This window comes from Lonchura striata, chromosome 33 (genome assembly GCF_046129695.1).
Source record: "Lonchura striata isolate bLonStr1 chromosome 33, bLonStr1.mat, whole genome shotgun sequence".
Classification (NCBI taxonomy): domain Eukaryota; kingdom Metazoa; phylum Chordata; class Aves; order Passeriformes; family Estrildidae; genus Lonchura; species Lonchura striata.
In genome coordinates, this window is record NC_134635.1 from 5,613,179 (window position 1) to 5,640,308 (window position 27,130).

Sequence of the window (27,130 nt, forward strand, 5' to 3'; positions counted from 1 at the left end):
GGAGCCGTACAAACTGACATCAGGAACCTGGACTGCTGAGTTTTCTTTCCCAGGGAAAATGGAAAAAGGTTGTGCCCACGGGCCGCTGGCCTAGGGCAGGGACCTCACTACAAGTAATCCTTATATCGAAGGATGGACCCCACACCGAAGTTGTCCCCACCTCAAACTTGTGCTGCCCTGATAGACCCAAGGGAGCCCTACAAACTGACATCAGGAACCTGGACTGCTGAGTTTTCTTTCCCAGGGAAAATGGAAAAAGGTTGTGCCCAGGGTCCCCTAGCCCTGGACAGGGCCCTCACTACAAAAAATCCTTATATCGAAGGATGGACCCCACACCGAAGTTGTCCCCACCACAAACTTGTGCTGCCCTGATAGACCCAAGGGAGCCCTACAAACTGACATCAGGAACCTGGACTGCTGAGTTTTCTTTCCCAGGGAAAATGGAAAAAGGATGGGCCCAGGGGCCCCTGGTTCTGACTGGAAAGAATCCTTATATCGAAGGATGGACCCCACACCGAAGTTGTCCCCACCTCAAACTTGTGCTGCCCTGATAGACCCAAGGGAGCCCTACAAACTGACATCAGGAACCTGGACTGCTGAGTTTTCTTTCCCAGGGAAAATGGAAAAAGGATGTGCCCGGGGGCCCCTGGTTCTGACTGGAAAGAATCCATATATCGAAGGATGGACCCCACACCGAAGTTGTCCCCACCTCAAATTTGTGCTGCCCTGATAGACCCAAGGGAGCCCTACAAACTGACATCAGGAACCTGGACTGCTGAGTTTTCTTTCCCAGGGAAAATGGAAAAAGGATGTGCCCGGGGGCCCCTGGTTCTGACTGGAAAGAATCCTTATATCGAAGGATGGACCCCACACCGAAGTTGTCCCCACCTCAAACTTGTGCTGCCCTGATAGACCCAAGGGAGCCCTACAAACTGACATCAGGAACCTGGACTGCTGAGTTTTCTTCCCCAGGGAAAATGGAAAAAGGATGTGCCCGGGGGCCCCTGGTTCTGACTGGAAAGAATCCTTATATCGAAGGATGGACCCCACACCGAAGTTGTCCCCACCTCAAACTTGTGCTGCCCTGATAGACCCAAGGGAGCCCTACAAACTGACATCAGGAACCTGGACTGCTGAGTTTTCTTTCCCAGGGAAAATGGAAAAAGGTTGTGCCCAGGGTCCCCTAGCCCTGGACAGGGCCCTCACTACAAAAAATCCTTATATCGAAGGATGGACCCCACACCGAAGTTGTCCCCACCACAAAATTGTACTGCCCTGATAGACCCAAGGGAGCCCTACAAACTGACATCAGGAACCTGGACTGCTGAGTTTTCTTTCCCAGGGAAAATGGAAAATGGTTGTGCCCGGGGGCCCCTGGTTCTGACTGCAAAGTATCCTTATATCGAAGGATGGACCCCACACCGAAGTTGTCCCCACCTCAAACTTGTGCTGCCCTGATAGACCCAAGGGAGCCCTACAAACTGACATCAGGAACCTGGACTGCTGAGTTTTCTTTCCCAGGGAAAATGGAAAAAGGTTGTGCCCAGGGGCCCCTGGCCCTGACTGCACAGAATCCTTATATCGAAGGATGGACCCCACACCGAATCTCTCCCCACCTCAAACTTGTGCTGCACTGATACACCCAAGGGAGCCCTACAAACTGACATCAGGAACCTGGACTGCTGAGTTTTCTTTCCCAGGGAAAATGGAAAAAGGATGTGCCCTGGGGCCCCTGGCCCTGACTGCAAAAAATCCTTATATCGAAGGATGCACCCCACACCGAAGTTGTCCCCACCTCAAACTTGTGCTGCCCTGATAGACCCAAGGGAGATCTACAAACTGACATCAGGAACCTGGACTGCTGAGTTTTCTTACCCAGGGAAAATGGAAAAAGGTTGTGCCCAGGGTCCCCTAGCCCTGGACAGGGCCCTCACTACAAAAAATCCTTATATCGAAGGATGGACCCCACACCAAAGTTGTCCCCACCTCAAACTTGTGCTGCCCTGATAGACCCAAGGGAGCCCTACATACTGACATCAGGAACTTGGACTGCTGAGTTTTCTTTCCCAGGGAAAATGGCCAAATGATGTGCCCAGGGGCCCCTGGACCTGGGTAGGGACCTCATTGCAAAGAATCCTTATATCGAAGGATGGACCCCACACCGAAATTGTCCCCACCTCAAACTTGTGCTGCCCTGATAGACTCAAGGGAACCCTACAAACTGACATCAGGAACCTGGACTGCTGAGTTTTCTTTCCCAGGGAAAATGGAAAAAGGTTGTGCCCTGGGGCCCCTGGCCCTGGGTTGGGCCCTGACTGCAAAGAATCCTTATATCGAAGGATGGACCCGAGATAGAAGTTGTCCCCACCTCAAACTTGTGCTGCCCTGATAGACCCAAGGGAGCCCTACAAACTGACATCAGGAACCTGGACTGCTGAGTTTTCTTTCCCAGGGAAAATGGAAAAAGGATGTGCCCAGGGGCCCCTGGCCCTGTCTGGAAATAATCCTTATATCGAAGGATGGACCCCACACTGAAGCTGTCCCCACCTCAAACTTGTGCTGCCCTGATAGACCCAAGGGAGCCCTACAAACTGACATCAGGAACCTGGACTGCTGAGTTTTCTTTCCCAGGGAAAATGGAAAAAGGTTGTGCCCAGGGGCCCCGGCCCTGGGCAGGGACCACACTGCAAAAAATCCTTATATCGAAGAATGGACCCCACACCGAAGTTGTCCCCACCTCAAACTTGTGCTGCCCTGATAGACCCAAGGGAGCCCTACAAACTGACATCAGGAACCTGGACTGCTGAGTTTTCTTCCCCAGGGAAAATGGCCAAATGATGTGCCCAGGGGCCCCTGGACCTGGGTAGGGAGCTCATTGCAAAGAATCCTTATATCGAAGGATGGACCCCACACCAAAGATGTCCCCACCTCAAACTTGTGCTGCCCTGATAGACCCAAGGGAGCCCTACAAACTGACATCAGGAACCTGGACTGCTGAGTTTTCTTTCCCAGGGAAAATGGAAAAAGGTTGTGCCCTGGGGCCCCTGCCCCTGACTGCAAAGAATCCTTATATCGAAGGATGCACCCCACACCGAAGTTGTCCCCACCTCAAACTTGTGCTGCCCTGATAGACCCAAGGGAGCCCTACAAACTGACATCAGGAACCTGGACTGCTGAGTTTTCTTTCCCAGGGAAAATGGAAAAAGGATGTGCCCTGGGGCCCCTGGCCCTGACTGCAAAAAATCCTTATATCGAAGGATGCACCCCACACCGAAGTTGTCCCCACCTCAAACTTGTGCTGCCCTGATAGACCCAAGGGAGCCCTACAAACTGACATCAGGAACCTGGACTGCTGAGTTTTCTTTCCCAGGGAAAATGGAAAAAGGTTGTGCCCAGGGGCGGCTGGCCTTGGACAGGGACCTCACTACAAGAAATCCTTATATCGAAGGATGGACCCCACACCGAAGTTGTCCCCACCTCAAACTTGTGCTGCCCTGATAGACCCAAGGGAGCCCTACAAACTGACATCAGGAACCTGGACTGCTGAGTTTTCTTTCCCAGGGAAAATGGAAAAAGGTTGTGCCCGGGGGCTCCTGGTTCTTACTGCAAAGAATCCTATATCGAAGGATGGACCCCACACCAAAGTTGTCCCCACCTCAAACTTGTGCTGCCCTGATAGACCCAAGGGAGCCCTATAAACTGACATCAGGAACCTGGACTGCTGAGTTTTCTTTCCCAGGGAAAATGGAAAAAGGTTGTGCCCAGGGTCCCCTAGCCCTGGACAGGGCCCTCACTACAAAAAATCCTTAAATCGAAGGATGGACCCCACACCAAAGTTGTCCCCACCTCAAAATTGTGCTACCCTGATAGACCCAAGGGAGCCCTACAAACTGACATCAGGAACCTGGACTGCTGAGTTTTCTTTCCCAGGGAAAATGGAAAAAGGGTGTGCCCTGGGGCCCCTGCCCCTGACTGCAAAGAATCCTTATATCGAAGGATGCATCCCACACCGAAGTTGTCCCCACCTCAAACTTGTGCTGCCCTGATAGACCCAAGGGAGCTCTACAAACTGACATCAGGAACCTGGACTGCTGAGTTTTCTTTCCCAGGGAAAATGGAAAAAGGTTGTGGCCAGGGGCGGCTGGCCTTGGGCAGGGACCTCACTACAAGAAATCCTTATATCGAAGGATGGACCCCACACCGAAGTTGTCCCCACCTCAAACTTGTGCTGCCCTGATAGACCCAAGGGAGCCCTACAAACTGACATCAGGAACCTGGACTGCTGAGTTTTCTTTCCCAGGGAAAATGGAAAAAGGTTGTGCCCGGGGGCCCCTGGTTCTTACTGCAAAGAATCCTATATCGAAGGATGGACCCCACACCAAAGTTGTCCCCACCTCAAACTTGTGCTGCCCTGATAGACCCAAGGGAGCCCTACAAACTGACATCAGGAACCTGGACTGCTGAGTTTTCTTTCCCAGGGAAAATGGAAAAAGGATGTGCCCAGGGGCCCCTGGCCCTGACTGCAAAAAATCCTTATATCGAAGGATGCACCCCACACCGAAGTTGTCCCCACCTCAAACTTGTGCTGCCCTGATAGACCCAAGGGAGCCCTACAAACTGACATCAGGAACCTGGACTGCTGAGTTTTCTTTCCCAGGGAAAATGGAAAAAGGTTGTGGCCAGGGGCCGCTGGCCTTGGGCAGGGACCTCACTACAAGAAATCCTTATATCGAAGGATGGACCCCACACCGAAGTTGTCCCCACCTCAAACTTGTGCTGCCCTGATAGACCCAAGGGAGCCCTACAAACTGACATCAGGAACCTGGACTGCTGAGTTTTCTTTCCCAGGGAAAATGGAAAAAGGATGTGCCCAGGGGCCCCTGCCCCTCACTGCAAAAAATCCTTATATCGAAGGATGGACCCCACACCGAAGCTCTCCCCACATCAAACTTGTGCTGCCCTGATAGACCCAAGGGAGCCCTACAAACTGACATCAGGAACCTGGACTGCTGAGTTTTCTTTCCCAGGGAAAATGGAAAAAGGTTGTGCCCTGGGGCCCCTGCCCCTGACTGCAAAGAATCCTTATATCGAAGGATGCACCCCACACCGAAGTTGTCCCCACCTCAAACTTGTGCTGCCCTGATAGACCCAAGGGAGCCCTACAAACTGACATCAGGAACCTGGACTGCTGAGTTTTCTTTCCCAGGGAAAATGGAAAAAGGTTGTGCCCGGGGGCCCCTGGTTCTGACTGCAAAGAATCCTTATATCGAAGGATGGACCCCACACCGAAGTTGTCCCCACCTCAAACTTGTGCTGCCCTGATAGACCCAAGGGAGCCCTACAAACTGACATCAGGAACCTGGACTGCTGAGTTTTCTTTCCCAGGGAAAATGGAAAAAGGGTGTGCCCAGGAGCCCTGGCCCTGGGTAGGGACCTCACTGCAAAAAATCCTTATATCGAAGGATGGACCCCACACCGAAGTTGTCCCCACCTCAAACTTGTGCTGCCCTGATAGACCCAAGGGAGCCCTACAAACTGACATCAGGAACCTGGACTGCTGAGTTTTCTTTCCCAGGGAAAATGGAAAAAGGATGTGCCCAGGGGCCCCTGGCCCTGACTGCAAAAAATCCTTATATCGAAGGATGGACCCCACACCAAAGTTGTCCCCACCTCAAAATTGTGCTACCCTGATAGACCCAAGGGAGCCCTACAGACTGACATCAGGAACCTGGACTGCTGAGTTTTCTTTCCCAGAGAAAATGGAAAAAGGATGTGCCCAGGGGCCCCTGGCTCTGGGCCCCTGGCCCTGACTGCAAAAAATCCTTATATCGAAGGATGGACCCCACACCGAAGTTGTCCCCACCTCAAACTTGTGCTGCCCTGATAGACCCAAGGGAGCCCTACAAACTGACATCAGGAACCTGGACTGCTGAGTTTTCTTTCCCAGGGAAAATGGAAAAAGGTTGTGGCCAGGGGCGGCTGGCCTTGGGCAGGGACCGCACTACAAGAAATCCTTATATCGAAGGATGGACCCCACACCGAAGTTGTCCCCACCTCAAACTTGTGCTGCCCTGATAGACCCAAGGGAGCCCTACAAACTGACATCAGGAACCTGGACTGCTGAGTTTTCTTTCCCAGGGAAAATGGAAAAAGGATGTGCCCAGGGGCCCCTGGACCAGGGTAGGGACCTCATTGCAAAGAATCCTTATATCGAAGGATGGACCCCACACCGAAGTTGTCCCCACCTCAAACTTGTGCTGCCCTGATAGACCCAAGGGAGCCCTACAAACTGACATCAGGAACCTGGACTGCTGAGTTTTCTTCCCCAGGGAAAATGGAAAAAGGATGTGCCCGGGGGCCCTTGGCCCTGACTGCAAAAAATCCTTATATCGAAGGATGGACCCCACACCGAAGTTGTCCCCAACTCAAACTTGTGCTGCCCTGATACACCCAAGGGAGCCCTACAAACTGACATCAGGAACCTGGACTGCTGAGTTTTCTTTCCCAGGGAAAATGGCCAAAGGTTGTGCCCGGGGGCCCTTGGCCCTGACTGCAAAAAATCCTTATATCGAAGGATGGACCCCACACCGAAGTTGTCCCCACCTCAAACTTGTGCTGCCCTGATAGACCCAAGGGAGCCCTACAAACTGACATCAGGAACCTGGACTGCTGAGTTTTCTTTCCCAGGGAAAATGGAAAAAGGATGTGCCCTGGGGCCCCTGGCCCTGACTGCAAAAAATCCTTATATCGAAGGATGCACCCCACACCGAAGTTGTCCCCACCTCAAACTTGTGCTGCCCTGATAGACCCAAGGGAGCCCTACAAACTGACATCAGGAACCTGGACTGCTGAGTTTTCTTTCCCAGGGAAAATGGCCAAAGGTTGTGCCCGGGGGCCCTTGGCCCTGACTGAAAAAAATCCTTATATCGAAGGATGGACCCCACACCGAAGTTGTCCCCACCTCAAAATTGTGCTACCCTGATAGACCCAAGGGAGCCCTACAAACTGACATCAGGAACCTGGACTGCTGAGTTTTCTTTCCCAGGGAAAATGGAAAAAGGTTGTGCCCACGGGCCGCTGGCCTTGGGCAGGGACCTCACTACAAGAAATCCTTATATCGAAGGATGGACCCCACACCGAAGTTGTCCCCACCTCAAACTTGTGCTGCCCTGATAGACCCAAGGGAGCCCTACAAACTGACATCAGGAACCTGGACTGCTGAGTTTTCTTTCCCAGGGAAAATGGCCAAAGGATGTGCCCAGGGGCGGCTGGCCTTGGGCAGGGACCTCACTACAAGAAATCCTTATATCGAAGGATGGACCCCACACCGAAGTTGTCCCCACCTCAAACTTGTGCTGCCCTGATAGACCCAAGGGAGCCCTACAAACTGACATCAGGAACCTGGACTGCTGAGTTTTCTTTCCCAGGGAAAATGGAAAAAGAATGTGCCCAGGGGCCCCTGGCCCTGGGCTGGGCCCTGACTGCAAAGAATCCTTTTATCGAAGGATGGACCCGAGACAGAAGTTGTCCCCACCTCAAACTTGTGCTGCCCTGATAGACCCAGGGGAGCCCTACAAACTGACATCAGGAACCTGGGCTGCTGAGTTTTCTTTCCCAGGGAAAATGGAAAAAGGTTGTGCCCACGGGCCCCTGGACCTGGGTAGGGACCTCATTGCAAAGAATCCTTATATCGAAGGATGGACCCCACACCGAAATTGTCCCCACCTCAAACTTGTGCTGCCCTGATAGACCCAAGGGAGCCCTACAAACTGACATCAGGAACCTGGACTGCTGAGTTTTCTTTCCCAGGGAAAATGGAAAAAGGATGTGCCCGGGGGCCCCTGGTTCTGACTGGAAAGAATCCTTATATCGAAGGATGGACCCCACACCGAAGTTGTCCCCACCTCAAACTTGTGCTGCCCTGATAGACCCAAGGGAGCCCTACAAACTGACATCAGGAACCTGGACTGCTGAGTTTTCTTTCCCAGGGAAAATGGCCAAAGGTTGTGCCCGGGGGCCCTTGGTCCTGACTGCAAAGAATCCTTATATCGAAGGATGGACCCCACACCGAAGTTGTCCGCACCTCAAACTTGTGCTGCCCTGATACACCCAAGGGAGCCCTACAAACTGACATCAGGAACCTGGACTGCTGAGTTTTCTTTCCCAGGGAAAATGGAAAAAGGTTGTGCCCAGGGTCCCCTAGCCCTGGACAGGGCCCTGACTACAAAAAATCCATATATCGAAGGATGGACCCCACACCGAAGTTGTCCCCACCACAAACTTGTGCTGCCCTGATAGACCCAAGGGAGCCCTACAAACTGACATCAGGAACCTAGACTGCTGAGTTTTCTTTCCCAGGGAAAATGGAAAAAGGATGTGCCCAGGGGCCCCTGCCCCTCACTGCAAAAAATCCTTATATCGAAGGATGGACCCCACACCGAAGCTCTCCCCACCTCAAACTTGTGCTGCCCTGATACACCCAAGGGAGCCCTACAAACTGACATCAGGAACCTGGACTGCTGAGTTTTCTTTCCCAGGGAAAATGGAAAAAGGATGTGCCCTGGGGCCCCTGGCCCTGACTGCAAAAAATCCTTATATCGAAGGATGCACCCCACACCGAAGTTGTCCCCACCTCAAACTTGTGCTGCCCTGATAGACCCAAGGGAGCCCTACAAACTGACATCAGGAACCTGGACTGCTGAGTTTTCTTACCCAGGGAAAATGGAAAAAGGTTGTGCCCAGGGTCCCCTAGCCCTGGACAGGGCCCTCTCTACAAAAAATCCTTATATCGAAGGATGGACCCCACACCGAAGTTCTCCCCACCTCAAACTTGTGCTGCCCTGATAGACCCAAGGGAGCCGTACAAACTGACATCAGGAACCTGGACTGCTGAGTTTTCTTTCCCAGGGAAAATGGAAAAAGGTTGTGCCCACGGGCCGCTGGCCTAGGGCAGGGACCTCACTACAAGTAATCCTTATATCGAAGGATGGACCCCACACCGAAGTTGTCCCCACCTCAAACTTGTGCTGCCCTGATAGACCCAAGGGAGCCCTACAAACTGACATCAGGAACCTGGACTGCTGAGTTTTCTTTCCCAGGGAAAATGGAAAAAGGTTGTGCCCAGGGTCCCCTAGCCCTGGACAGGGCCCTCACTACAAAAAATCCTTATATCGAAGGATGGACCCCACACCGAAGTTGTCCCCACCACAAACTTGTGCTGCCCTGATAGACCCAAGGGAGCCCTACAAACTGACATCAGGAACCTGGACTGCTGAGTTTTCTTTCCCAGGGAAAATGGAAAAAGGATGGGCCCAGGGGCCCCTGGTTCTGACTGGAAAGAATCCTTATATCGAAGGATGGACCCCACACCGAAGTTGTCCCCACCTCAAACTTGTGCTGCCCTGATAGACCCAAGGGAGCCCTACAAACTGACATCAGGAACCTGGACTGCTGAGTTTTCTTTCCCAGGGAAAATGGAAAAAGGATGTGCCCGGGGGCCCCTGGTTCTGACTGGAAAGAATCCATATATCGAAGGATGGACCCCACACCGAAGTTGTCCCCACCTCAAATTTGTGCTGCCCTGATAGACCCAAGGGAGCCCTACAAACTGACATCAGGAACCTGGACTGCTGAGTTTTCTTTCCCAGGGAAAATGGAAAAAGGATGTGCCCGGGGGCCCCTGGTTCTGACTGGAAAGAATCCTTATATCGAAGGATGGACCCCACACCGAAGTTGTCCCCACCTCAAACTTGTGCTGCCCTGATAGACCCAAGGGAGCCCTACAAACTGACATCAGGAACCTGGACTGCTGAGTTTTCTTCCCCAGGGAAAATGGAAAAAGGATGTGCCCGGGGGCCCCTGGTTCTGACTGGAAAGAATCCTTATATCGAAGGATGGACCCCACACCGAAGTTGTCCCCACCTCAAACTTGTGCTGCCCTGATAGACCCAAGGGAGCCCTACAAACTGACATCAGGAACCTGGACTGCTGAGTTTTCTTTCCCAGGGAAAATGGAAAAAGGTTGTGCCCAGGGTCCCCTAGCCCTGGACAGGGCCCTCACTACAAAAAATCCTTATATCGAAGGATGGACCCCACACCGAAGTTGTCCCCACCACAAAATTGTACTGCCCTGATAGACCCAAGGGAGCCCTACAAACTGACATCAGGAACCTGGACTGCTGAGTTTTCTTTCCCAGGGAAAATGGAAAATGGTTGTGCCCGGGGGCCCCTGGTTCTGACTGCAAAGTATCCTTATATCGAAGGATGGACCCCACACCGAAGTTGTCCCCACCTCAAACTTGTGCTGCCCTGATAGACCCAAGGGAGCCCTACAAACTGACATCAGGAACCTGGACTGCTGAGTTTTCTTTCCCAGGGAAAATGGAAAAAGGTTGTGCCCAGGGGCCCCTGGCCCTGACTGCACAGAATCCTTATATCGAAGGATGGACCCCACACCGAATCTCTCCCCACCTCAAACTTGTGCTGCACTGATACACCCAAGGGAGCCCTACAAACTGACATCAGGAACCTGGACTGCTGAGTTTTCTTTCCCAGGGAAAATGGAAAAAGGATGTGCCCTGGGGCCCCTGGCCCTGACTGCAAAAAATCCTTATATCGAAGGATGCACCCCACACCGAAGTTGTCCCCACCTCAAACTTGTGCTGCCCTGATAGACCCAAGGGAGATCTACAAACTGACATCAGGAACCTGGACTGCTGAGTTTTCTTACCCAGGGAAAATGGAAAAAGGTTGTGCCCAGGGTCCCCTAGCCCTGGACAGGGCCCTCACTACAAAAAATCCTTATATCGAAGGATGGACCCCACACCAAAGTTGTCCCCACCTCAAACTTGTGCTGCCCTGATAGACCCAAGGGAGCCCTACATACTGACATCAGGAACTTGGACTGCTGAGTTTTCTTTCCCAGGGAAAATGGCCAAATGATGTGCCCAGGGGCCCCTGGACCTGGGTAGGGACCTCATTGCAAAGAATCCTTATATCGAAGGATGGACCCCACACCGAAATTGTCCCCACCTCAAACTTGTGCTGCCCTGATAGACTCAAGGGAACCCTACAAACTGACATCAGGAACCTGGACTGCTGAGTTTTCTTTCCCAGGGAAAATGGAAAAAGGTTGTGCCCTGGGGCCCCTGGCCCTGGGTTGGGCCCTGACTGCAAAGAATCCTTATATCGAAGGATGGACCCGAGATAGAAGTTGTCCCCACCTCAAACTTGTGCTGCCCTGATAGACCCAAGGGAGCCCTACAAACTGACATCAGGAACCTGGACTGCTGAGTTTTCTTTCCCAGGGAAAATGGAAAAAGGATGTGCCCAGGGGCCCCTGGCCCTGTCTGGAAATAATCCTTATATCGAAGGATGGACCCCACACTGAAGCTGTCCCCACCTCAAACTTGTGCTGCCCTGATAGACCCAAGGGAGCCCTACAAACTGACATCAGGAACCTGGACTGCTGAGTTTTCTTTCCCAGGGAAAATGGAAAAAGGTTGCGCCCAGGGGCCCCGGCCCTGGGCAGGGACCACACTGCAAAAAATCCTTATATCGAAGAATGGACCCCACACCGAAGTTGTCCCCACCTCAAACTTGTGCTGCCCTGATAGACCCAAGGGAGCCCTACAAACTGACATCAGGAACCTGGACTGCTGAGTTTTCTTCCCCAGGGAAAATGGCCAAATGATGTGCCCAGGGGCCCCTGGACCTGGGTAGGGAGCTCATTGCAAAGAATCCTTATATCGAAGGATGGACCCCACACCAAAGATGTCCCCACCTCAAACTTGTGCTGCCCTGATAGACCCAAGGGAGCCCTACAAACTGACATCAGGAACCTGGACTGCTGAGTTTTCTTTCCCAGGGAAAATGGAAAAAGGTTGTGCCCTGGGGCCCCTGCCCCTGACTGCAAAGAATCCTTATATTGAAGGATGCACCCCACACCGAAGTTGTCCCCACCTCAAACTTGTGCTGCCCTGATAGACCCAAGGGAGCCCTACAAACTGACATCAGGAACCTGGACTGCTGAGTTTTCTTTCCCAGGGAAAATGGAAAAAGGTTGTGCCCAGGGGCGGCTGGCCTTGGACAGGGACCTCACTACAAGAAATCCTTATATCGAAGGATGGACCCCACACCGAAGTTGTCCCCACCTCAAACTTGTGCTGCCCTGATAGACCCAAGGGAGCCCTACAAACTGACATCAGGAACCTGGACTGCTGAGTTTTCTTTCCCAGGGAAAATGGAAAAAGGTTGTGCCCGGGGGCTCCTGGTTCTTACTGCAAAGAATCCTATATCGAAGGATGGACCCCACACCAAAGTTGTCCCCACCTCAAACTTGTGCTGCCCTGATAGACCCAAGGGAGCCCTATAAACTGACATCAGGAACCTGGACTGCTGAGTTTTCTTTCCCAGGGAAAATGGAAAAAGGTTGTGCCCAGGGTCCCCTAGCCCTGGACAGGGCCCTCACTACAAAAAATCCTTAAATCGAAGGATGGACCCCACACCAAAGTTGTCCCCACCTCAAAATTGTGCTACCCTGATAGACCCAAGGGAGCCCTACAAACTGACATCAGGAACCTGGACTGCTGAGTTTTCTTTCCCAGGGAAAATGGAAAAAGGGTGTGCCCTGGGGCCCCTGCCCCTGACTGCAAAGAATCCTTATATCGAAGGATGCATCCCACACCGAAGTTGTCCCCACCTCAAACTTGTGCTGCCCTGATAGACCCAAGGGAGCTCTACAAACTGACATCAGGAACCTGGACTGCTGAGTTTTCTTTCCCAGGGAAAATGGAAAAAGGTTGTGGCCAGGGGCGGCTGGCCTTGGGCAGGGACCTCACTACAAGAAATCCTTATATCGAAGGATGGACCCCACACCGAAGTTGTCCCCACCTCAAACTTGTGCTGCCCTGATAGACCCAAGGGAGCCCTACAAACTGACATCAGGAACCTGGACTGCTGAGTTTTCTTTCCCAGGGAAAATGGAAAAAGGTTGTGCCCGGGGGCCCCTGGTTCTTACTGCAAAGAATCCTATATCGAAGGATGGACCCCACACCAAAGTTGTCCCCACCTCAAACTTGTGCTGCCCTGATAGACCCAAGGGAGCCCTACAAACTGACATCAGGAACCTGGACTGCTGAGTTTTCTTTCCCAGGGAAAATGGAAAAAGGATGTGCCCAGGGGCCCCTGGCCCTGACTGCAAAAAATCCTTATATCGAAGGATGCACCCCACACCGAAGTTGTCCCCACCTCAAACTTGTGCTGCCCTGATAGACCCAAGGGAGCCCTACAAACTGACATCAGGAACCTGGACTGCTGAGTTTTCTTTCCCAGGGAAAATGGAAAAAGGTTGTGGCCAGGGGCCGCTGGCCTTGGGCAGGGACCTCACTACAAGAAATCCTTATATCGAAGGATGGACCCCACACCGAAGTTGTCCCCACCTCAAACTTGTGCTGCCCTGATAGACCCAAGGGAGCCCTACAAACTGACATCAGGAACCTGGACTGCTGAGTTTTCTTTCCCAGGGAAAATGGAAAAAGGATGTGCCCAGGGGCCCCTGCCCCTCACTGCAAAAAATCCTTATATCGAAGGATGGACCCCACACCGAAGCTCTCCCCACATCAAACTTGTGCTGCCCTGATAGACCCAAGGGAGCCCTACAAACTGACATCAGGAACCTGGACTGCTGAGTTTTCTTTCCCAGGGAAAATGGAAAAAGGTTGTGCCCTGGGGCCCCTGCCCCTGACTGCAAAGAATCCTTATATCGAAGGATGCACCCCACACCGAAGTTGTCCCCACCTCAAACTTGTGCTGCCCTGATAGACCCAAGGGAGCCCTACAAACTGACATCAGGAACCTGGACTGCTGAGTTTTCTTTCCCAGGGAAAATGGAAAAAGGTTGTGCCCGGGGGCCCCTGGTTCTGACTGCAAAGAATCCTTATATCGAAGGATGGACCCCACACCGAAGTTGTCCCCACCTCAAACTTGTGCTGCCCTGATAGACCCAAGGGAGCCCTACAAACTGACATCAGGAACCTGGACTGCTGAGTTTTCTTTCCCAGGGAAAATGGAAAAAGGGTGTGCCCAGGAGCCCTGGCCCTGGGTAGGGACCTCACTGCAAAAAATCCTTATATCGAAGGATGGACCCCACACCGAAGTTGTCCCCACCTCAAACTTGTGCTGCCCTGATAGACCCAAGGGAGCCCTACAAACTGACATCAGGAACCTGGACTGCTGAGTTTTCTTTCCCAGGGAAAATGGAAAAAGGATGTGCCCAGGGGCCCCTGGCCCTGACTGCAAAAAATCCTTATATCGAAGGATGGACCCCACACCAAAGTTGTCCCCACCTCAAAATTGTGCTACCCTGATAGACCCAAGGGAGCCCTACAGACTGACATCAGGAACCTGGACTGCTGAGTTTTCTTTCCCAGAGAAAATGGAAAAAGGATGTGCCCAGGGGCCCCTGGCTCTGGGCCCCTGGCCCTGACTGCAAAAAATCCTTATATCGAAGGATGGACCCCACACCGAAGTTGTCCCCACCTCAAACTTGTGCTGCCCTGATAGACCCAAGGGAGCCCTACAAACTGACATCAGGAACCTGGACTGCTGAGTTTTCTTTCCCAGGGAAAATGGAAAAAGGTTGTGGCCAGGGGCGGCTGGCCTTGGGCAGGGACCGCACTACAAGAAATCCTTATATCGAAGGATGGACCCCACACCGAAGTTGTCCCCACCTCAAACTTGTGCTGCCCTGATAGACCCAAGGGAGCCCTACAAACTGACATCAGGAACCTGGACTGCTGAGTTTTCTTTCCCAGGGAAAATGGAAAAAGGATGTGCCCAGGGGCCCCTGGACCAGGGTAGGGACCTCATTGCAAAGAATCCTTATATCGAAGGATGGACCCCACACCGAAGTTGTCCCCACCTCAAACTTGTGCTGCCCTGATAGACCCAAGGGAGCCCTACAAACTGACATCAGGAACCTGGACTGCTGAGTTTTCTTCCCCAGGGAAAATGGAAAAAGGATGTGCCCGGGGGCCCTTGGCCCTGACTGCAAAAAATCCTTATATCGAAGGATGGACCCCACACCGAAGTTGTCCCCAACTCAAACTTGTGCTGCCCTGATACACCCAAGGGAGCCCTACAAACTGACATCAGGAACCTGGACTGCTGAGTTTTCTTTCCCAGGGAAAATGGCCAAAGGTTGTGCCCGGGGGCCCTTGGCCCTGACTGCAAAAAATCCTTATATCGAAGGATGGACCCCACACCGAAGTTGTCCCCACCTCAAACTTGTGCTGCCCTGATAGACCCAAGGGAGCCCTACAAACTGACATCAGGAACCTGGACTGCTGAGTTTTCTTTCCCAGGGAAAATGGAAAAAGGATGTGCCCTGGGGCCCCTGGCCCTGACTGCAAAAAATCCTTATATCGAAGGATGCACCCCACACCGAAGTTGTCCCCACCTCAAACTTGTGCTGCCCTGATAGACCCAAGGGAGCCCTACAAACTGACATCAGGAACCTGGACTGCTGAGTTTTCTTTCCCAGGGAAAATGGCCAAAGGTTGTGCCCGGGGGCCCTTGGCCCTGACTGAAAAAAATCCTTATATCGAAGGATGGACCCCACACCGAAGTTGTCCCCACCTCAAAATTGTGCTACCCTGATAGACCCAAGGGAGCCCTACAAACTGACATCAGGAACCTGGACTGCTGAGTTTTCTTTCCCAGGGAAAATGGAAAAAGGTTGTGCCCACGGGCCGCTGGCCTTGGGCAGGGACCTCACTACAAGAAATCCTTATATCGAAGGATGGACCCCACACCGAAGTTGTCCCCACCTCAAACTTGTGCTGCCCTGATAGACCCAAGGGAGCCCTACAAACTGACATCAGGAACCTGGACTGCTGAGTTTTCTTTCCCAGGGAAAATGGAAAAAGGATGTGCCCGGGTGCCCCTGGTTCTGACTGGAAAGAATCCTTATATCGAAGGATGGACCCCACACCGAAGTTGTCCCCACCTCAAACTTGTGCTGCCCTGAAAGACCCAAGGGAGCCCTACAAACTGACATCAGGAACCTGGACTGCTGAGTTTTCTTTCCCAGGGAAAATGGCCAAATGATGTGCCCAGGGGCCCCTGGACCTGGGTAGGGACCTCATTGCAAAGAATCCTTATATCGAAGGATGGACCCCACACCGAAATTGTCCCCACCTCAAACTTGTGCTGCCCTGATAGACCCAAGGGAGCCCTACAAACTGACATCAGGAACCTGGACGGCTGAGTTTTCTTTCCCAGGGAAAATGGAAAAAGGATGTGCCCAGGGGCCCCTGGCCCTGACTGCAAAAAATCCTTATATTGAAGGATGGACCCCACACCGAAGTTGTCCCCACCTCAAACTTGTGCTGCCCTGATAGACCCAAGGGAGCCCTACAAACTGACATCAGGAACCTGGACTGCTGAGTTTTCTTTCCCAGGGAAAATGGAAAAAGGATGTGCCCAGGGGCCCCTGGCTCTGACTGCAAAGAATCCTTATATCGAAGGATGGAGCCCACACCGAAGTTGTCCCCACCTCAAACTTGTGCTGCCCTGATAGACCCAAGGGAGCCCTACAAACTGACATCAGGAACCTGGACTGCTGAGTTTTCTTTCCCAGGGAAAATGGAAAAAGGATGTGCCCAGGGGCCCCTGGCCCTGGGTTGGGCCCTGACTGCAAAGAATCCTTATATCGAAGGATGGACCCAACACCAAAGTGTTCTCCACCACAAACTTGTGCTGCCCTGATAGACCCAAGGGAGCCCTACAAGCTGACATCAGGAACCTGGACTGCTGAGTTTTCTTTCCCAGGGAAAATGGAAAAAGGATGTGCCCAGGGGCCCCTGGCCCTGACTGCAAAAAATCCTTATATCGAAGAATGGAGCCCACACCAAAGTTGTCCCCACATCAAACTTGTGCTGCCCTGATAGACCCAAGGCAGCCCTACAAACTGACATCAGGAACCTGGACTGCTGAGTTTTCTTTCCCAGGGAAAATGGAAAAAGGATGTGCCCAGGGGGCCCTGGCCCTGACTGCAAAAAATCCTTATATCGAAGGAAGGACCCCACACCGAAGTTGTCCCCACCTCAAACTTGTGCTGCCCTGATAGACCCAAGGGAGCCCTACAAACTGACATCAGGAACCTGGACTGCTGAGTTTTCTTTCCCAGGGAAAATGGAAAAAGGATGTGCCCGGGGGCCCCTAGCACTGACTGCAAAAAATCCATATATAGAAGGATGCACCCCACACCGAAGTTGTCCCCACCTCAAACTTGTGCTGCACTGATAGACCCAAGGGAGCCCTACAAACTGACATCAGGAACCTGGACTGCTGAGTTTTCTTTCCCAGGGAAAATGGAAAAAGGATGTGCCCAGGGGCCCCTGGCCCGAACTGCAAAAAATCCTTATATCGAAGAATGGAGCCCACACCGAAGTTGTTGCCACCTCAAACTTGTGCTGCCCTGATACACCCAAGGGAACCCTACAAACTGACATCAGGAACCTGGACTGCTGAGTTTTCTTTCCCAGGGAAAATGGAAAAAGGATGTGCCCAGGGGTCCCTGGTCCTGGGCTGGGGCCTCACTACAAAAAATCCTTATATCGAAGGATGGAGCCCACACCAAAGTTGTCCCCACCTCAAACTTGTGCTGCCCTGATAGACCCAAGGGAGCCCTACAAACTGACATCAGGAACCTGGACTGCTGAGTTTTCTTTCCCAGGGAAAATGGAAAAAGGATGTGCCCAGGGGCCCCTAGCACTGACTGCAAAAAATCCATATATAGAAGGATGCACCCCACACTGAAGTTGTCCCCAGCTCAAACTTGTGCTGCACTGATACACCCAAGGGAGCCCTACAAAGTGACATCAGGAACCTGGACTGCTGAGTTTTCTTTCCCAGGGAAAATGGAAAAAGGTGGTGCCCAGGGGCCCCTGGCCCTGACTTCAAAAAATCATTATATCGAAGGATGGACCCCACACCGAAGTTGTCCCCACCTCAAACTTGTGCTGCCCTGATAGACCCAAGGGAGCCCTACAAACTGACATCAGGAACCTGGACTGCTGAGTTTTCTTTCCCAGGGAAAATGGAAAAAGGATGTGCCCAGGGGCCCCTGGTCCTGGGCTGGGGCCTCAGTGCAAAAAATACTTATATCGAAGGATGGAGCCCACACCGAAGTTGTCCCCACATCAAACTTGTGCTGCCCTGATAGACCCAAGGGAGCCCTACAAACTGACATCAGGAACCTGGACTGCTGAGTTTTCTTTCCCAGGGAAAATGGAAAAAGGATGTGCCCAGGGGCCCCTGGCCCTGACTGCAAAAAATCCTTATATCGAAGGATGGACCCCACACCGAAGTTGTCCCCACCTCAAACTTGTGCTGCCCTGATAGACCCCAGGGAGCCCTACAAACTGACATCAGGAACCTGGACTGCTGAGTTTTCTTTCCCAGGGAAAATGGAAAAAGGATGTGCCCAGGGGCCCCTAGCACTGACTGCAAAAAATCCATATATAGAAGGATGCACCCCACACCGAAGTTGTCCCCACCTCAAACTTGTGCTGCACTGATAGACCCAAGGGAGCCCTACAAACTGACATCAGGAACCTGGACTGCTGAGTTTTCTTTCCCAGGGAAAATGGAAAAAGGATATGCCCAGGGGCCCCTGGCCCTGACTGCAAAAAATCCTTATATCGAAGGATGGACCCCACACCGAAGTTGTCCCCACCTCAAACTTGTGCTGCCCTGATAGACCCAAGGGAGCCCTACAAACTGACATCAGGAACCTGGACTGCTGAGTTTTCTTTCCCAGGGAAAATGGAAAAAGGATGTGCCCAGGGACCCCTGGCCCTGACTGCAAAGAATCCTTATATCGAAGGATGGACCCAACACCAAAGTGTTCTCCACCTCAAACTTGTGCTGCCCTGATAGACCCAAGGGAGCCCTACAAACTGACATCAGGAACCTGGACTGCTGAGTTTTCTTTCCCAGGGAAAATGGAAAAAGGATGTGCCCAGGGGCCCCTGGCCCTGACTGCAAAAAATCCTTATATCGAAGGATGGACCCCACACCGAAGTTGTCCCCACCTCAAACTTGTGCTGCACTGATAGACCCAAGGGAGCCCTACAAACTGACATCAGGAACCTGGACTGCTGAGTTTTCTTTCCCAGGGAAAATGGCCAAAGGTTGTGCCCGGGGGCCCTTGTCCCTGACTGCAAAGGATCCTTATATCGAAGGATGGACCCCACACCGAAGTTGTCCGCACCTCAAACTTGTGCTGCCCTGATACACCCAAGGGAGCCCTACAAACTGACATCAGGAACCTGGACTGCTGAGTTTTCTTTCCCAGGGAAAATGGAAAAAGGTTGTGCCCTGGGGCCCCTGGCCCTGGGTTGGGCCCTGACTGCAAAGAATCCTTATATCGAAGGATGGACCCGAGATAGAAGTTGTCCCCACCTCAAACTTGTGCTGCCCTGATAGACCCAAGGGAGCCCTACAAACTGACATCAGGAACCTGGACTGCTGAGTTTTCTTTCCCAGGGAAAATGGAAAAAGGATTTGCCCAGGGGCCCCTGGCCCTGTCTGGAAATAATCCTTATATCGAAGGATGGACCCCACACTGAAGCTGTCCCCACCTCAAACTTGTGCTGCCCTGATAGACCCAAGGGAGCCCTACAAACTGACATCAGGAACCTGGACTGCTGAGTTTTCTTTCCCAGGGAAAATGGAAAAAGGTTGTGCCCAGGGGCCTCGGCCCTGGGCAGGGACCACACTGCAAAAAATCCTTATATCGAAGAATGGACCCCACACCGAAGTTGTCCCCACCTCAAACTTGTGCTGCCCTGATAGACCCAAGGGAGCCCTACAAACTGACATCAGGAACCTGGACTGCTGAGTTTTCTTCCCGAGGGAAAATGGCCAAATGATGTGCCCAGGGGCCCCTGGACCTGGGTAGGGAGCTCATTGCAAAGAATCCTTATATCGAAGGATGGACCCCACACCAAAGATGTCCCCACCTCAAACTTTTGCTGCCCTGATAGACCCAAGGGAGCCCTACAAACTGACATCAGGAACCTGGACTGCTGAGTTTTCTTTCCCAGGGAAAATGGAAAAAGGTTGTGCCCTGGGGCCCCTGCCCCTGACTGCAAAAAAATCTTATATTGAAGGATGGACCCCACACCGAAGTTGTCCCCACCTCAAACTTGTGCTGCCCTGATAGACCCAAGGGAGCCCTACAAACTGACATCAGGAACCTGGACTGCTGAGTTTTCTTTCCCAGGGAAAATGGAAAAAGGATGTGCCCTGGGGCCCCTGGCCCTGACTGCAAAAAATCCTTATATCGAAGGATGCACCCCACACCGAAGTTGTCCCCACCTCAAACTTGTGCTGCCCTGATAGACCCAAGGGAGCCCTACAAACTGACATCAGGAACCTGGACTGCTGAGTTTTCTTTCCCAGGGAAAATGGAAAAAGGTTGTGCCCACGGGCCGCTGGCCTTGGGCAGGGACCTCACTACAAGAAATCCTTATATCGAAGGATGGACCCCACACCGAAGTTGTCCCCACCTCAAACTTGTGCTGCCCTGATAGACCCAAGGGAGCCCTACAAACTGACATCAGGAACCTGGACTGCTGAGTTTTCTTTCCCAGGGAAAATGGAAAAAGGTTGTGCCCAGGGGCGGCTGGCCTTGGACAGGGACCTCACTACAAGAAATCCTTATATCGAAGGATGGACCCCACACCGAAGTTGTCCCCACCTCAAACTTGTGCTGCCCTGATAGACCCAAGGGAGCCCTACAAACTGACATCAGGAACCTGGACTGCTGAGTTTTCTTTCCCAGGGAAAATGGAAAAAGGTTGTGCCCGGGGGCTCCTGGTTCTTACTGCAAAGAATCCTATATCGAAGGATGGACCCCACACCAAAGTTGTCCCCACCTCAAACTTGTGCTGCCCTGATAGACCCAAGGGAGCCCTACAAACTGACATCAGGAACCTGGACTGCTGAGTTTTCTTTCCCAGGGAAAATGGAAAAAGGTTGTGCCCAGGGTCCCCTAGCCCTGGACAGGGCCCTCACTACAAAAAATCCTTAAATCGAAGGATGGACCCCACACCAAAGTTGTCCCCACCTCAAAATTGTGCTACCCTGATAGACCCAAGGGAGCCCTACAAACTGACATCAGGAACCTGGACTGCTGAGTTTTCTTTCCCAGGGAAAATGGAAAAAGGGTGTGCCCTGGGGCCCCTGCCCCTGACTGCAAAGAATCCTTATATCGAAGGATGCATCCCACACCGAAGTTGTCCCCACCTCAAACTTGTGCTGCCCTGATAGACCCAAGGGAGCCCTACAAACTGACATCAGGAACCTGGACTGCTGAGTTTTCTTTCCCAGGGAAAATGGAAAAAGGATGTGCCCAGGGGCCCCTGGCCCTGACTGCAAAAAATCCTTATATCGAAGGATGCACCCCACACCGAAGTTGTCCCCACCTCAAACTTGTGCTGCCCTGATAGACCCAAGGGAGCCCTACAAACTGACATCAGGAACCTGGACTGCTGAGTTTTCTTTCCCAGGGAAAATGGAAAAAGGTTGTGGCCAGGGGCGGCTGGCCTTGGGCAGGGACCTCACTACAAGAAATCCTTATATCGAAGGATGGACCCCACACCGAAGTTGTCCCCACCTCAAACTTGTGCTGCCCTGATAGACCCAAGGGAGCCCTACAAACTGACATCAGGAACCTGGACTGCTGAGTTTTCTTTCCCAGGGAAAATGGAAAAAGGATGTGCCCAGGAGCCCTGGCCCTGGGTAGGGACCTCACTGCAAAAAATCCTTATATCGAAGGATGGAGCCCACACTGAATTTGTCCCCACCTCAAACTTGTGCTGCCCTGATAGACCCAAGGGAGCCCTACAAACTGACATCAGGAACCTGGACTGCTGAGTTTTCTTTCCCAGGGAAAATGGAAAAAGGATGTGCCCAGGGGCCCCTGGCCCTGACTGCAAAAAATCCTTATATCGAAGGATGGACCCCACACCAAAGTTGTCCCCACCTCAAAATTGTGCTACCCTGATAGACCCAAGGGAGCCCTACAGATTGACATCAGGAACCTGGACTGCTGAGTTTTCTTTCCCAGAGAAAATGGAAAAAGGATGTGCCCAGGGGCCCCTGGCTCTGGGCCCCTGGCCCTGACTGCAAAAAATCCTTATATCGAAGGATGGACCCCACACCGAAGTTGTCCCCACCTCAAACTTGTGCTGCCCTGATAGACCCAAGGGAGCCCTACAAACTGACATCAGGAACCTGGACTGCTGAGTTTTCTTTCCCAGGGAAAATGGAAAAAGGATGTGCCCAGGGGCCCCTGGACCAGGGTAGGGACCTAATTGCAAAGAATCCTTATATCGAAGGATGGACCCCACACCGAAGTTGTCCCCACCTCAAACTTGTGCTGCCCTGATAGACCCAAGGGAGCCCTACAAACTGACATCAGGAACCTGGACTGCTGAGTTTTCTTTCCCAGGGAAAATGGCCAAAGGGTGTGCCAGGGGGCCCCTGGCCCTGACTGCAAAGAATCCTTATATCGAAGGATGGAGCCCACACCGAAGTTGTCCCCACCTCAAACTTGTGCTGCCCTGATAGACCCAAGGGAGCCCTACAAACTGACATCAGGAACCTGGACTGCTGAGTTTTCTTTCCCAGGGAAAATGGAAAAAGGATGTGCCCGGGGGCCCTTGGCCCTGACTGCAAAAAATCCTTATATCGAAGGATGGACCCCACACCGAAGTTGTCCCCACCTCAAACTTGTGCTGCCCTGATAGACCCAAGGGAGCCCTACAAACTGACATCAGGAACCTGGACTGCTGAGTTTTCTTTCCCAGGGAAAATGGCCAAAGGTTGTGCCCGGGGGCCCTTGGCCCTGACTGCAAAAAATCCTTATATCGAAGGATGGACCCCACACCGAAGTTGTCCCCACCTCAAACTTGTGCTGCCCTGATAGACCCAAGGGAGCCCTACAAACTGACATCAGGAACCTGGACTGCTGAGTTTTCTTTCCCAGGGAAAATGGAAAAAGGATGTGCCCTGGGGCCCCTGGCCCTGACTGCAAAAAATCCTTATATCGAAGGATGCACCCCACACCGAAGTTCTCCCCACCTCAAACTTGTGCTGCCCTGATAGACCCAAGGGAGCCCTACAAAGTGACATCAGGAACCTGGACTGCTGAGTTTTCTTTCCCAGGGAAAATGGCCAAAGGTTGTGCCCGGGGGCCCTTGGCCCTGACTGAAAAAAATCCTTATATCGAAGGATGGACCCCACACCGAAGTTGTCCCCACCTCAAAATTGTGCTACCCTGATAGACCCAAGGGAGCCCTACAAACTGACATCAGGAACCTGGACTGCTGAGTTTTCTTTCCCAGGGAAAATGGAAAAAGGTTGTGCCCACGGGCCGCTGGCCTTGGGCAGGGACCTCACTACAAGAAATCCTTATATCGAAGGATGGACCCCACACCGAAGTTGTCCCCACCTCAAACTTGTGCTGCCCTGATAGACCCAAGGGAGCCCTACAAACTGACATCAGGAACCTGGACTGCTGAGTTTTCTTTCCCAGGGAAAATGGAAAAAGGATGTGCCCGGGTGCCCCTGGTTCTGACTGGAAAGAATCCTTATATCGAAGGATGGACCCCACACCGAAGTTGTCCCCACCTCAAACTTGTGCTGCCCTGAAAGACCCAAGGGAGCCCTACAAACTGACATCAGGAACCTGGACTGCTGAGTTTTCTTTCCCAGGGAAAATGGCCAAATGATGTGCCCAGGGGCCCCTGGACCTGGGTAGGGACCTCATTGCAAAGAATCCTTATATCGAAGGATGGACCCCACACCGAAATTGTCCCCACCTCAAACTTGTGCTGCCCTGATAGACCCAAGGGAGCCCTACAAACTGACATCAGGAACCTGGACGGCTGAGTTTTCTTTCCCAGGGAAAATGGAAAAAGGATGTGCCCAGGGGCCCCTGGCCCTGACTGCAAAAAATCCTTATATTGAAGGATGGACCCCACACCGAAGTTGTCCCCACCTCAAACTTGTGCTGCCCTGATAGACCCAAGGGAGCCCTACAAACTGACATCAGGAACCTGGACTGCTGAGTTTTCTTTCCCAGGGAAAATGGAAAAAGGATGTGCCCAGGGGCCCCTGGCTCTGACTGCAAAGAATCCTTATATCGAAGGATGGACCCCACACCGAAGTTGTCCCCACCTCAAACTTGTGCTGCCCTGATAGACCCAAGGGAGCCCTACAAACTGACATCAGGAACCTGGACTGCTGAGTTTTCTTTCCCAGGGAAAATGGAAAAAGGATGTGCCCAGGGGCCCCTGGCCCTGACTGCAAAAAATCATTATATCGAAGGATGGACCCCACACCGAAGTTGTCCCCACCTCAAACTTGTGCTGCACTGATAGACCCAAGGGAGCCCTACAAACTGACATCAGGAACCTGGACTGCTGAGTTTTCTTTCCCAGGGAAAATGGAAAAAGGTTGTGCCCAGGGGTCCCTGGTCCTGGGCTGGGGCCTCACTACAAAAAATCCTTATATCGAAGGATGGAGCCCACACCGAAGTTGTCCCCACCTCAAACTTGTGCTGCCCTGATAGACCCAAGGGAGCCCTACAAACTGACATCAGGAACCTGGACTGCTGAGTTTTCTTTCCCAGGGAAAATGGAAAAAGGATGTGCCCAGGGGCCCCTGGCCCTCACTTCAAAAAATCATTATATCGAAGGATGGACCCCACACCGAAGTTGTCCCCACCTCAAACTTGCGCTGCCCTGATAGACCCAAGGGAGCCCTACAAACTGACATCAGGAACCTGGACTGCTGAGTTTTCTTTCCCAGGGAAAATGGAAAAAGGATGTGCCCAGGGGCCCCTAGCACTGACTGCAAAAAATCCATATATAGAAGGATGCACCCCACACCGAAGTTGTCCCCACCTCAAACTTGTGCTGCACTGATAGACCCAAGGGAGCCCTACAAACTGACATCAGGAACCTGGACTGCTGAGTTTTCTTTCCCAGGGAAAATGGAAAAAGGATGTGCCCAGGGGCCCCTGGCCCTGACTGCAAAAAATCCTTATATCGAAGGATGGAGCCCACACCGAAGTTGTCCCCACCTCCAACTTGTGCTGCCCTGATAGACCCAAGGGAGCCCTACAAAGTGACATCAGGAACCTGGACTGCTGAGTTTTCTTTCCCAGGGAAAATGGAAAAAGGATGTGCCCAGGGGTCCCTGGACCTGGGCTGGGGCCTCACTACAAAAAATCCTTATATCGAAGGATGGAGCCCACACCGAAGTTGTCCCCACCTCAAACTTGTGCTGCCCTGATAGACCCAAGGGAGCCCTACAAACTGACATCAGGAACCTGGACTGCTGAGTTTTCTTTCCCAGGGAAAATGGAAAAAGGATATGCCCAGGGGCCCCTGGCCCTGACTGCAAAAAATCCTTATATCGAAGGATGGACCCCACACCAAAGTTGTCCCCACCTCAAACTTGTGCTGCCCTGATAGACCCAAGGGAGCCCTACAAACTGACATCAGGAACCTGGACTTCTGAGTTTTCTTTCCCAGGGAAAATGGAAAAAGGATGTGCCCAGGGGCCCCTGGTCCTGGGCTGGGGCCTCAGTGCAAAAAATACTTATATCGAAGGATGGAGCCCACACCGAAGTTGTCCCCACATCAAACTTGTGCTGCCCTGATAGACCCAAGGGAGCCCTACAAACTGACATCAGGAACCTGGACTGCTGAGTTTTCTTTCCCAGGGAAAATGGAAAAAGGATGTGCCCAGGGGCCCCTAGCACTGACTGCAAAAAATCCATATATAGAAGGATGCACCCCACACCGAAGTTGTCCCCACCTCAAACTTGTGCTGCACTGATAGACCCAAGGGAGCCCTACAAACTGACATCAGGAACCTGGACTGCTGAGTTTTCTTTCCCAGGGAAAATGGAAAAAGGATATGCCCAGGGGCCCCTGGCCCTGACTGCAAAAAATCCTTATATCGAAGGATGGACCCCACACCGAAGTTGTCCCCACCTCAAACTTGTGCTGCCCTGATAGACCCAAGGGAGCCCTACAAACTGACATCAGGAACCTGGACTGCTGAGTTTTCTTTCCCAGGGAAAATGGAAAAAGGATGTGCCCTGGGGCCCCTGGCCCTGACTGCAAAAAATCCTTATATCGAAGGATGGACCCCACACCGAAGTTGTCCCCACCTCAAACTTGTGCTGCCCTGATAGACCCAAGGGAGCCCTACAAAGTGACATCAGGAACCTGGACTGCTGAGTTTTCTTTCCCAGGGAAAATGGAAAAAGGATGTGCCCAGGGGCCCCTGGCCCTGACTTCAAAAAATCATTATATCGAAGGATGGACCCCACACCGAAGTTGTCCCCACCTCAAACTTGTGCTGCCCTGATAGACCCAAGAGAGCTCTACAAACTGACATCAGGAACCTGGACTGCTGAGTTTTCTTTCCCAGGGAAAATGGAAAAAGGTTGTGCCCTGGGGCCCCTGGCCGTGGGCTGGGCCTCACTGAAAAAAATCCTTATATCGAAGGATGGACCCCACACCGAAGTTGTCCCCACCTCAAACTTGTGCTGCCCTGATAGACCCAAGGGAGCCCTACAAACTGACATCAGGAACCTGGACTGCTGAGTTTTCTTTCCCAGGGAAAATGGAAAAAGGATGTGCACAGGGGCCCCTGGCCCTGGGCTGGGGCCTGACTGCAAAGAATCCTTATATCGAAGGATGGACCCCACACCGAAGTTGTCCCCACCTCAAACTTGTGCTGCCCTGATAGACCCAAGGGAGCCCTACAAACTGACATCAGGAACCTGGACTGCTGAGTTTTCTTTCCCAGGGAAAATGGAAAAAGGATGTGCCCAGGGGCCCCTGGCCCTGACTGCAAAAAATCCTTATATCGAAGGATGGACCCCACACCGAAGTTGTCCCCACCTCAAACTTGTGCTGCCCTGATAGACCCAAGGGAGCCCTACAAACTGACATCAGGAACCTGGACTGCTGAGTTTTCTTTCCCAGGGAAAATGGAAAAAGGATGTGCCCAGGGGCCCCTGGCCCTGACTGCAAAG